Here is a 9,164-nt window from a genome sequence, read left to right as displayed (position 1 = left end):
GTCGACGTTACTATTGAAAAATTTTCAACAGTACCAACTCTTGAAAATTTGCTAATTAAGAATTAAATGGCATGGCTAAATCTGCTGGTAATTAGCATGGACTAAAAAATTCTACGATAATTTGTTATCGGCGAATTTTTTACTATCTGAAATTCTCTACCGCTAAATCCAACAGTAATAAATTTACCGGAAAATTTTTTCATAAATCTGATGATTTTCGAAAAATTTCTTATAGTATCCTTGAATTGGATGACAAAGACTAATAGATGAAAACAGTAATGCATCTAAAAAAGTTTTAGTAGACAGAAGTATAAAAAAAAATTCATAATGTGGGATTAACTTAAGAATAATGTGATATGTACCATTTTACACTACAACATTTTTTAGCTATTGCAACATATCCTGCAAATAACACTCAAAAAGTGTTATCTAAACTAACTAAAGACAACATTTAATATTTGTTACATAAAAATAAAGCTGTTGCAACTCTTTTTTAACAACACACTATAAATGTTCCTTTTTGATCGATTAAAGTACAAGTAAAAAGTGTTGCTTTTGTAAATTAAACAAGCAACATTTGTGATATTTATATATTACACTTTATAAGTGTTGTTCTTAAATTTTTAATAAGCTTCTCATTATAAATGTTGCCAAAACTAAATTAAATTTTTTCTTCTAAAATTTTGACCATTTCTCCAAATATTTTAACAAAAAAGTACTTTTTTCTTCTTTTAAATTAACACAAAATACATCTTTATAGTTTATATATTATTTACTAATTCAAATCCTTAGAGTTCAACACAAAATTCCAAGCCCTATTTTCAATTAGAAACCCTAACCCCAACCATTTCAAAATTTTATTGATGCGCGATTTACCCTTGTTTGTTCGATTTCCTCATCGTTGCTTGTGAAGTTGTGTTCCTCTCTGCTCGTGTCACCGTTGCGTTTGTCACTGTTCGCGCGCTATCGTACTCGTCGCTACTCGCATCGGCGCATCGCCATCGTACTCGTTTGCTAATCGCATCGTCGTCGTGTTCGTCGCTGCTCAGCATTTCCTCATCGTTGCTTCTGAAGTTGTGTTACTCACTGCTCGCGTTGCCGTCGTACTCGTCTCTGCTCGCGTGCCGTCGTGCTTGTTGCTGCTCGTGCGCCTTCGTACTCGTCGCTCTGCATTTTGAGCTTCTGAATTTTGCTCTGCTCGATTCCAATTTGCTCGCCTTCTTCTACTTGCAACGTTTTTCTTGGCCCCTGGCTGGGTGCTGATATGCTCTGCTCCCCCGTGGTGCTCGTACTCTTTCCATCACAGATAGGCTCCTTGCTTTACTCAGCTTTGTTATGGCTGAAGTTGATGAGAAATTCTGGTAATGATAATTTTTCTTCATTGATGAGAAATTACTGTTTAATTAATTATGATCCTATTAAATCACTGCAATGTTTTATTGTTATTGTGTATTTGCTGGCTTGTGCTTTAATCACTAAATGATGTCAATTTTAGGACTTGGAATTTAATTATTGTTGGTGAAATCTCAATTTAGGGAACTTAACATTAGATTCATAGTTGTTGTAGGTGTTGGAGTTGGCTGAAAATGCTTCCGGTTCAGTCAATTTGCTGCCAGGTTTTTCACAATGCTTCCAATTATCTTCACTTTCTTTTTCTCTGCTTAACTGAACTTACTTCTTCAGGGAGGAGGAAGAGGTTGATAGATTCAGCAAAGTTCAAGAGAGTTTCTTGACTAGTTCTTCAACTCTCCGTATACTTGAATTCATGTTAGTGGTCAAAACTGTTATACTTAGAACTTTCATGAAAATAAAGCAATTAGTGATGTGTTGTGTGAAGTAGAAATTCTTTTTCTCTCCATTTTTAACATTGATAAATTCCTATCTATAAACTCTACTTCTCCATGCTCGGTGTTTCAGTTTATCGATGTTTTCTCCATGCTCATTGCATCGTAGGCATTCATTCAATGCCTTTCTTTATGATATATCTTATCAAACTTCATAATTAAATTAATTGATTAATTAATTAATTATTGCTTTTTCACTTCTCAATGTTCAGGAATTATGAGAAAATCAACCCTCGAATGTGCAGGAATTCTACAACATCACTAAAGATACATACACAAAATCACAGGTAAATTTTAAAAAATAAGTTTTCTTTCACTAAGATTTTTTCTCTTTCTACTAATTGTCTTTTTGTTTCCTATATCTTAATTGTCAATCTGTTCATCTTAGATCTTTAGTCTTGGCAAAAATCAGTAGATAAAACTAAATTTTTTTGTGTTTTTACTTTCTTTTTTCTATCTCGTCATTGTAAAGTTTTCAAGAGACAATAATTTGTTATATGTATAGGCAGGTAATTTTTTTTTCCTTTCAAGAGACAATAATTTGTTACAAGGGTATGTGAATTTCTTAACTGTTAGATAATAATATTTAATATTTTATAATTCATGTGGTGATGTGTTATAATATATATATATATTTTAGTTACAAATCTGAAATATTGGAGATTCACGCTGTTGCTCCAATTATGCATGTTCTCTTTGTGCCTGGGAACCCAGGTATGGCTTCCATTGTTTGTTTGCTTATGTTTTCCCTTTTTTTTTCTTTTTTAAAAAAATTATTCATCTAACTTTTTGGTTTGTTGTGTTACTGCATGTGTTATTTTATTCTACAAAGACTTTGGGAATGTTTCTATATGACCAGCTTGAGGGAAATGCCTCTATCACAAAAGATAGATTTCTAAAACCTTGATGATTTGAATCGATCCTGGGTATATTTTTGTGAAGTTATGCTGACAGTTTATTCAAAAGATAGACTTCTAAAACCTTGATGATTAGAAGGTTTCTTGTGTTATATATTTTAGTTTGACTATTGATGGTTCTTAAATGTGAGTTCCATTTTGTGATCTTTTATATTGAGAAATTTATTGGCTTAAAAGTTTGGTGTAAACTTTTGCTAGGTCAAGAGAAGACGGTTTGATTTTATAGTCTTGTCATTATCTAGTTTAATTTTAAACTAGAATAAATGAGTAAAAAAGCGTGCCTTTTCAATATTAAGTTTTGCATATTCTGTTATTAGAAGTGCTAGCAGTTGTTTATTGTATCTTAACTTTTTTTGAAATAGCTTCCAATGGGTAAAGATCTAAAGGCAACAGGACTAAAAAAGTCAAGGTATTGCCTGTGCATTACTATACATGGATAATGATCTTGTAGTTAATTTTCAAGTTGAGCTTCTCTTCTTGATTTCTTCAGGCTCATAAGAGACTATCCACGCCAGCAACTGTAACGAGTGATGCCACTGCAGAGAAAAGTGAAACTCTAGCTGCTGCAGTGGATGCAACAACTCAGAGGGACAATCTTGAACTTGTAGCTGAAAATGATCGGCGTACCCCCATATCTGCAGACCAACCAAACAAGGAGCAACCTGTGGATTCAACGTCTCCCTTGTCCGGCACTTCATTATCATAAAAGCCAACTGATGATGTTGGTAAACATGCCACAGATGATGTGAAAGTTTTAGCAGCTAAAACTGTTTCTGAAGTTGCCACTGTATCTACAAATGGTGAACCTGTCAAAGAGAATGCTTATGAGGAGGATCCTCCCCAAACTTCCAAAGGAATTGAAGCCCCAAGTGATGAACTCACTATTGTTGGCCAAACTAACAAGCCTAGGGATCTGGATGTGAATCAAAATGTGAATCAAGAGAGATCAGAATCTGTGGGTGCTGATATTGTTCCTAATAATGATGATGGACCTAAAGATGGTGATGTAAAGAATGAATCAGTTCCGAATAGAAAGAATGATCAGTAGCATAAAACCGTGATCTCCCCACAGAAAGTACAAGATCAACTTGAAGAGGTAACACTGATTTTGGAGAAATTAATTTATCAATCATTATTTCATAAAACATCACATCTTTTCTTCTAATTTTTTAGTCGGTTCATAGGCTCAAGGGTTGCTTAAAACAACAAAATCAACTGGTGGGTCCAAAGAGGCAAGGTTAGCTTGGGTAAGAATGTTGTTTGAACCAATATTTGTGTTGGCTTAGCCTCAGATATGGGACAATCTTGATCAGATAAAGATTCTGTAGAGTATTTGTGGAATGTTGAATTATGTTTCTTTGTAATTGCTATTATAGATGCCTGATTTATATTTTTTCACGATGCTTAGGTCTGTGCTGGATTATCAACTCGCCTTCAAGAATACAAATCTGAAAATGCACAACTAGAGGAACTTCTCACTGTAGAGGTGAAATACAATTACTATGTCCTGGTTTTAGAGACTGGAATGTCTCATTATATGCTGGCAATGAAACACTTGAGTTGTTGCATTACTAAAATAATTCCATATTTACAGAGAGAGCTGAGTAAATCATATGAAGCTAACATAAAACAGCTACAGAAGGATTTGTCTGAAAGTAAAAGGGAAGTAACAAGAGTTGAATCAAATATGGTTGAGGCCTTGGCAGCCAAAAATGCTGAAATTGAGGCACTTCTAAGTTCCATGGATGCACTTAAGAGGCAGGCTGCACAATCTGAAGGAAATCTAGCTTTCATTTAGGTTCTTCTTTGTTAATTTATTTGAATAAGCTTTCATGCAGTATTTTATGTCCATACATGCTACTACTTTGGAGTTCAAAAGGAATCAAGAGATGCCAAAGCCTCCCTCATAGAAAACCTGGTGTCAGCCTTGTAACTTACTTTTTTGTTTTTTTCAGAACTTTATTCTCTAATATTTGCTTTGGCCTTGTGGAAGCTTTATCCTTCTCTGATTAACTCATTGGATTGCTTGAATGCGGCTACCTTCTGCATATTGCCTTAATGGTCTTGCAGTTTGAATAATACTTTTCTCCATGTTGGTTTATTAATTTTAATATCTGGCTTGCACCGTTTCCTTGGCCTACCAAGAATTTATTGTTTATGAATGATGTTGGTTGTTGGAAATGCATGTTTATCTATCCAATTCATAAGAAAACTGCAATTAATTGAAATATATTATCCCACTGACCACAATATAGCTATAAGCTGCATTTATCCATTCCGGAATCCGAAGTGTGTCTTTCTGCCCTGTCTTAAATTTTACTAAATTAGATGATATCTGGAGTCTTTTTCTCAATAAATTAAGAAAACCTTTGGCTATTTTGGATTAAGTAACATGACAATATTCTTGATTCTGTTGTTTTCTTCATTAGTTTCCTTCTATATATTTAGGACTTCTCGTTTCACTATGGCTTGTACGTTCATCGCAATGCTTGGATAACTGTTTATATCTTATTAGGTAAATGATGAGCGGATAATTTATACGCTTTTTGGCATTATTTTTAGTATGTTTTTAGTAGAATCTAGTTACTTTTAGGGATGTTTTCATTAGTTTTTATGTTAAATTCAAATTTCTGGACTTTACTATGAGTTTGTGTGTTTTTTTGTGATTTCAAGTATTTTCTGGCTGAAATTGAGGGACTTGAGCAAAAATCAGATTCAGAGGTTGAAGAAGGACTGCTCATGCTGTTGGATTCTGACCTCCCTGCACTCAAAATGGATTTTCTGGAGCTACAGAACTCAAAATGGCGCGCTTCCAATTGCGTTGGAAAGTAGACATCCAGGGCTTTCTAGCAATGTATAATAGTCTATACTTTGCCTAAGTTTAGACAAACTGGCGTTCAACGCCAGCTCTCTACCCAATTCTGGCGTCCAGCGCCAGAAACAAGTTGCAAAGTGGAGTTCAACGCCCAAACTGGCACAAAAGCTGGCGTTCAACTCCAAGAATGACCTCTCCACGTGTAGACTTCAAGCTCAGCCCAAGCACACACCAAGTGGGCCCCGGAAGTGGATTTATGCATCAATTACTTACTTCTGTAAACCCTAGTAGTTAGTTTATTATAAATAGGACCTTTTACTATTGTATTAGACATCTTTGGATTATCTTTTGATCTATTGATCACGTTTGGGGGCTGGCCATTCGGCCATGCCTGGACCTTCATTACTTATGTATTTTCAACGGTAGAGTTTCTGCACTTCATAGATTAAGGTGCGGAGCTCTGCTGTTCCTCAAAGATTAATGCAAAGTACTACTGTTTTCTATTCAATTCATCTTATTTCGCTTCTAAGATATTCATTTGCACTTCAACCTGAATGTGATGAATGTGACAATCATCATCATTCCCTATGAACGCGTGCCTGACAACCACTTCCGTTCTACATTAGATTGAATGAGTATCTCTTAGATCTCTTAATCAGAATCTTCGTGGTATAAGCTAGATTGATGGCGGCATTCATGAGAGTCCGGAAAGTCTAAACCTTGTCCGTGGTATTATAGAAAGGAGTAAGACGGATTGGATGAAGACAGCAGGAAAGCAGAGGTTCAGAGGAATGAATGCATCTCCATACGCTTATCTGAAATTCTCACCAATGATTTACATAAGTATTTCTATCCTTATTTTAGTATTAATTTCGAAAACTCCATAACTATTTTATATCTGCCTGTCTGGCGTTCACCGCCAGAACAGAGCATGGTTTTGGTGCTAAACGCCCAAAATGGGCAGTATCTGGGCGCTGAACGCCCAAAATGGGCAGCATCTGGGTGCTGAACGCCAGAATTGCACCCTGGAGAAGAGCTGGCGCTGAACGCCCAGAACAAGCATGGTTCTGGCGTTCAACACCAGAAATGGGCAACAAATGGGTGTTGAACGCCCAAAATGGGCACCAACCTGGCGCTGAACGCCCAGAGTTGTGTGCAAGGGCATTTTACATGCCTAATTTGGTGCAAGGTTGTAAATCCTTGAACACCTCAGGATCTGTGGACCCCACAGGATCATCTCAGGATCTGTGGACCCCACAGGATCCCCACCTACCTCCACTCACTCTCTTTTCTCTTCTCAATCATCCTCTATTCCCAATAAACACTCTTCCCCAAAACCCTTCACCTATCACCTCCATTTCTCTTCCCTATTAACCCTTCACCACTCACATCCACCCACTCTTCCCCATAAACCTACCCAATAAACTCCACCTACCTTCAAAATTCAAATCAATTTCCCACCTAAACCCACCCATATGGCCGAACCTTAACCCCCCACTCCCTTCCCTATATAAAGCCTTCCATTCTTCCTCATTTTCACACAACACAACCCCCTCTTCTCCATCTTTTCTTCTTCTTCTTCATCTAATTCTTTATTTTCTTGCTCGAGGGCGAGCAATATTCTAAGTTTGGTGTGGTAAAAGCATAAGCTTTTTGTTTTTCCATTACCATTGATGGCACCTAAGACCGGAGAATCCTCTAGAAAAGGGAAAGGGAAGACAAAAACTTCCACCTCCGAGTCATAGGAGATGGAAAGATTCATCTCCAAAGCTCATCAAGACCACTTCTATGATGTTGTGGCCAAGAAGAAGGTGATCCCCGAGGTCCCTTTCAAACTCAAAAGAAATGAGTATCCGGAGATCCGACATGAAATTTAAAGAAGAGGTTAGGAAGTTCTAACAAATCCCATCCAACAAGTCGGCATCCAAATGGTTCAAGAGTTCTATGCCAATGCATGGATCACCAAGAACCATGATCAAAGTAAGAACCTGGATCCAAAGAACTATGTTACAATGGTTCGGGGGAAATACTTGGATTTTAGTCCGGAAAATGTGAGGTTGGCGTTTAACTTGCCTATGATGCAACGAGATGAACGCCCCTACACTAGAAGGGTCAACTTTAATCAAAGGTTGGACCAAGTCTTCATGGACATATGTGTGGAAGGAGCTCAATGGAAGATTGACTCCAAAGGCAAGCCGGTTCAACTAAGAAGATTGGACCTCAAGCCTGTGGCTAGAGGATGGTTGGAGTTCATCCAACGCTCCATCATCCCCACTAGCAACCGATCTGAAGTTACTGTGGATCGGGCCATATTTTTATCCTATTTGATTTTCAGTTGCTTGGGGACAAGCAACAATTTAAGTTTGGTGTTGTGATGAGCAGATAATTTATACGCTTTTTGGCATTGTTTTTAGTATGCTTTTAGTAGAATCTAGTTACTTTTAGGGATGTTTTCATTAGTTTTTATGTTAAATTCACATTTCTGGACTTTACTATGAGTTTGTGTGTTTTTCTGTGATTTCAGGTATTTTCTGGCTGAAATTGAGGGACTTGAGCAAAAATCAGATTCAGAGGTTGAAGAAGGACTGCTGATGTTGTTGGATTCTGACCTCCCTGCACTCAAAATGGATTTTCTGGAGCTACAGAACTCAAAATGGTGCACTTCCAATTGCATTGGAAAGTAGACATCCAGGGCTTTCTAGAAATATATAATAGTTCATACTTTGCCTAAGTTTAGACAAACTGGCGTTCAACGCCAGCTCTCTGCCCAATTCTGGCGTCCAGCGCCAGAAACAAGTTGCAAAGTGGAGTTCAACGCCCAAACTGGCACTGCACAAATTTATTTATTAATTAAAATAATTACACATGTATGAACAAAAAATTTTATTGTAAATTTTATTTTTTGTATTTTTATTTTTATCAAAAAAGTAATCCTTTTATTAGTTGCATATTTTGAATATTAGACAACACTTGTATGGTTGCATATCCAAAAGAAAAAGCAACACTTGTATAGGTTGCATATCCAAAAGAAAAGACAACATTTGTATAGGTTGCATATTCAAAAGAAAAGACAATACTTTAAAAGGTTGTATATTTAAAACTAATAGGCAACACTTTAAAGTATTACAAATTTAAATTTATAAGCAACACAAAAAAGGGTTGGATTTTATTGCAAATAGGCAACATTTTTTAGTAGTGGTCAAAATAAGAGAAAAGACAACATTACAAAAGTATTGTCTCAAACACACCTTTGAAGTGTTGTTATTTTTCAACCAAAGGCAATACTTACTAAGTGTTACTCTCAAAAGCGTTGCTTTTGAAATAAAAAAGTGTTGCCTTGATCTAAGGCAACGGCTGCATATGCAACACCGCCCAAAAACGTTGCCTTAGGTCCAAAAGTATTGCCATAGATCAAAAGCAACATTTTATCAGCATTTAGACAATACTTTTTAAATGTTGTCTCAACTTGAAAATGTTGTAGTGTTAATTATATATATATATATATATAATATGAAAAATATTTGAAATAAAAAGATAAAAAATTATTTTTTATACATAAAAAATACAAAAGAAATATATATATACATA

The 9,164-nt window shown here is 36.0% G+C and overlaps 2 long non-coding RNA genes across 3 annotated transcripts; both read left to right on the top strand.

Moving 5' to 3' along the window:
* On the top strand, nucleotides 825–2,560 carry LOC107639356. 2 transcript variants are annotated; one of them, XR_001620089.2, is made up of 4 exons: nucleotides 825–1,361; nucleotides 1,568–1,767; nucleotides 2,057–2,131; nucleotides 2,485–2,560. It is a non-coding gene; the product is annotated as an uncharacterized LOC107639356 (long non-coding RNA). The 2 variants fall into 2 exon arrangements; XR_002361154.1 differs by having other exon boundaries at nucleotides 1,559–1,767.
* On the top strand, nucleotides 2,658–4,574 carry LOC107639355. The gene is made up of 3 exons (XR_002361155.1): nucleotides 2,658–2,770; nucleotides 4,170–4,247; nucleotides 4,356–4,574. It is a non-coding gene; the product is annotated as an uncharacterized LOC107639355 (long non-coding RNA).

Source organism: Arachis ipaensis, chromosome B04, assembly GCF_000816755.2.
Source record: "Arachis ipaensis cultivar K30076 chromosome B04, Araip1.1, whole genome shotgun sequence".
In the NCBI taxonomy this organism is placed as follows: Eukaryota; Viridiplantae; Streptophyta; class Magnoliopsida; order Fabales; family Fabaceae; genus Arachis; species Arachis ipaensis.
This window is presented reverse-complemented; position numbering and strand designations above follow the sequence as displayed.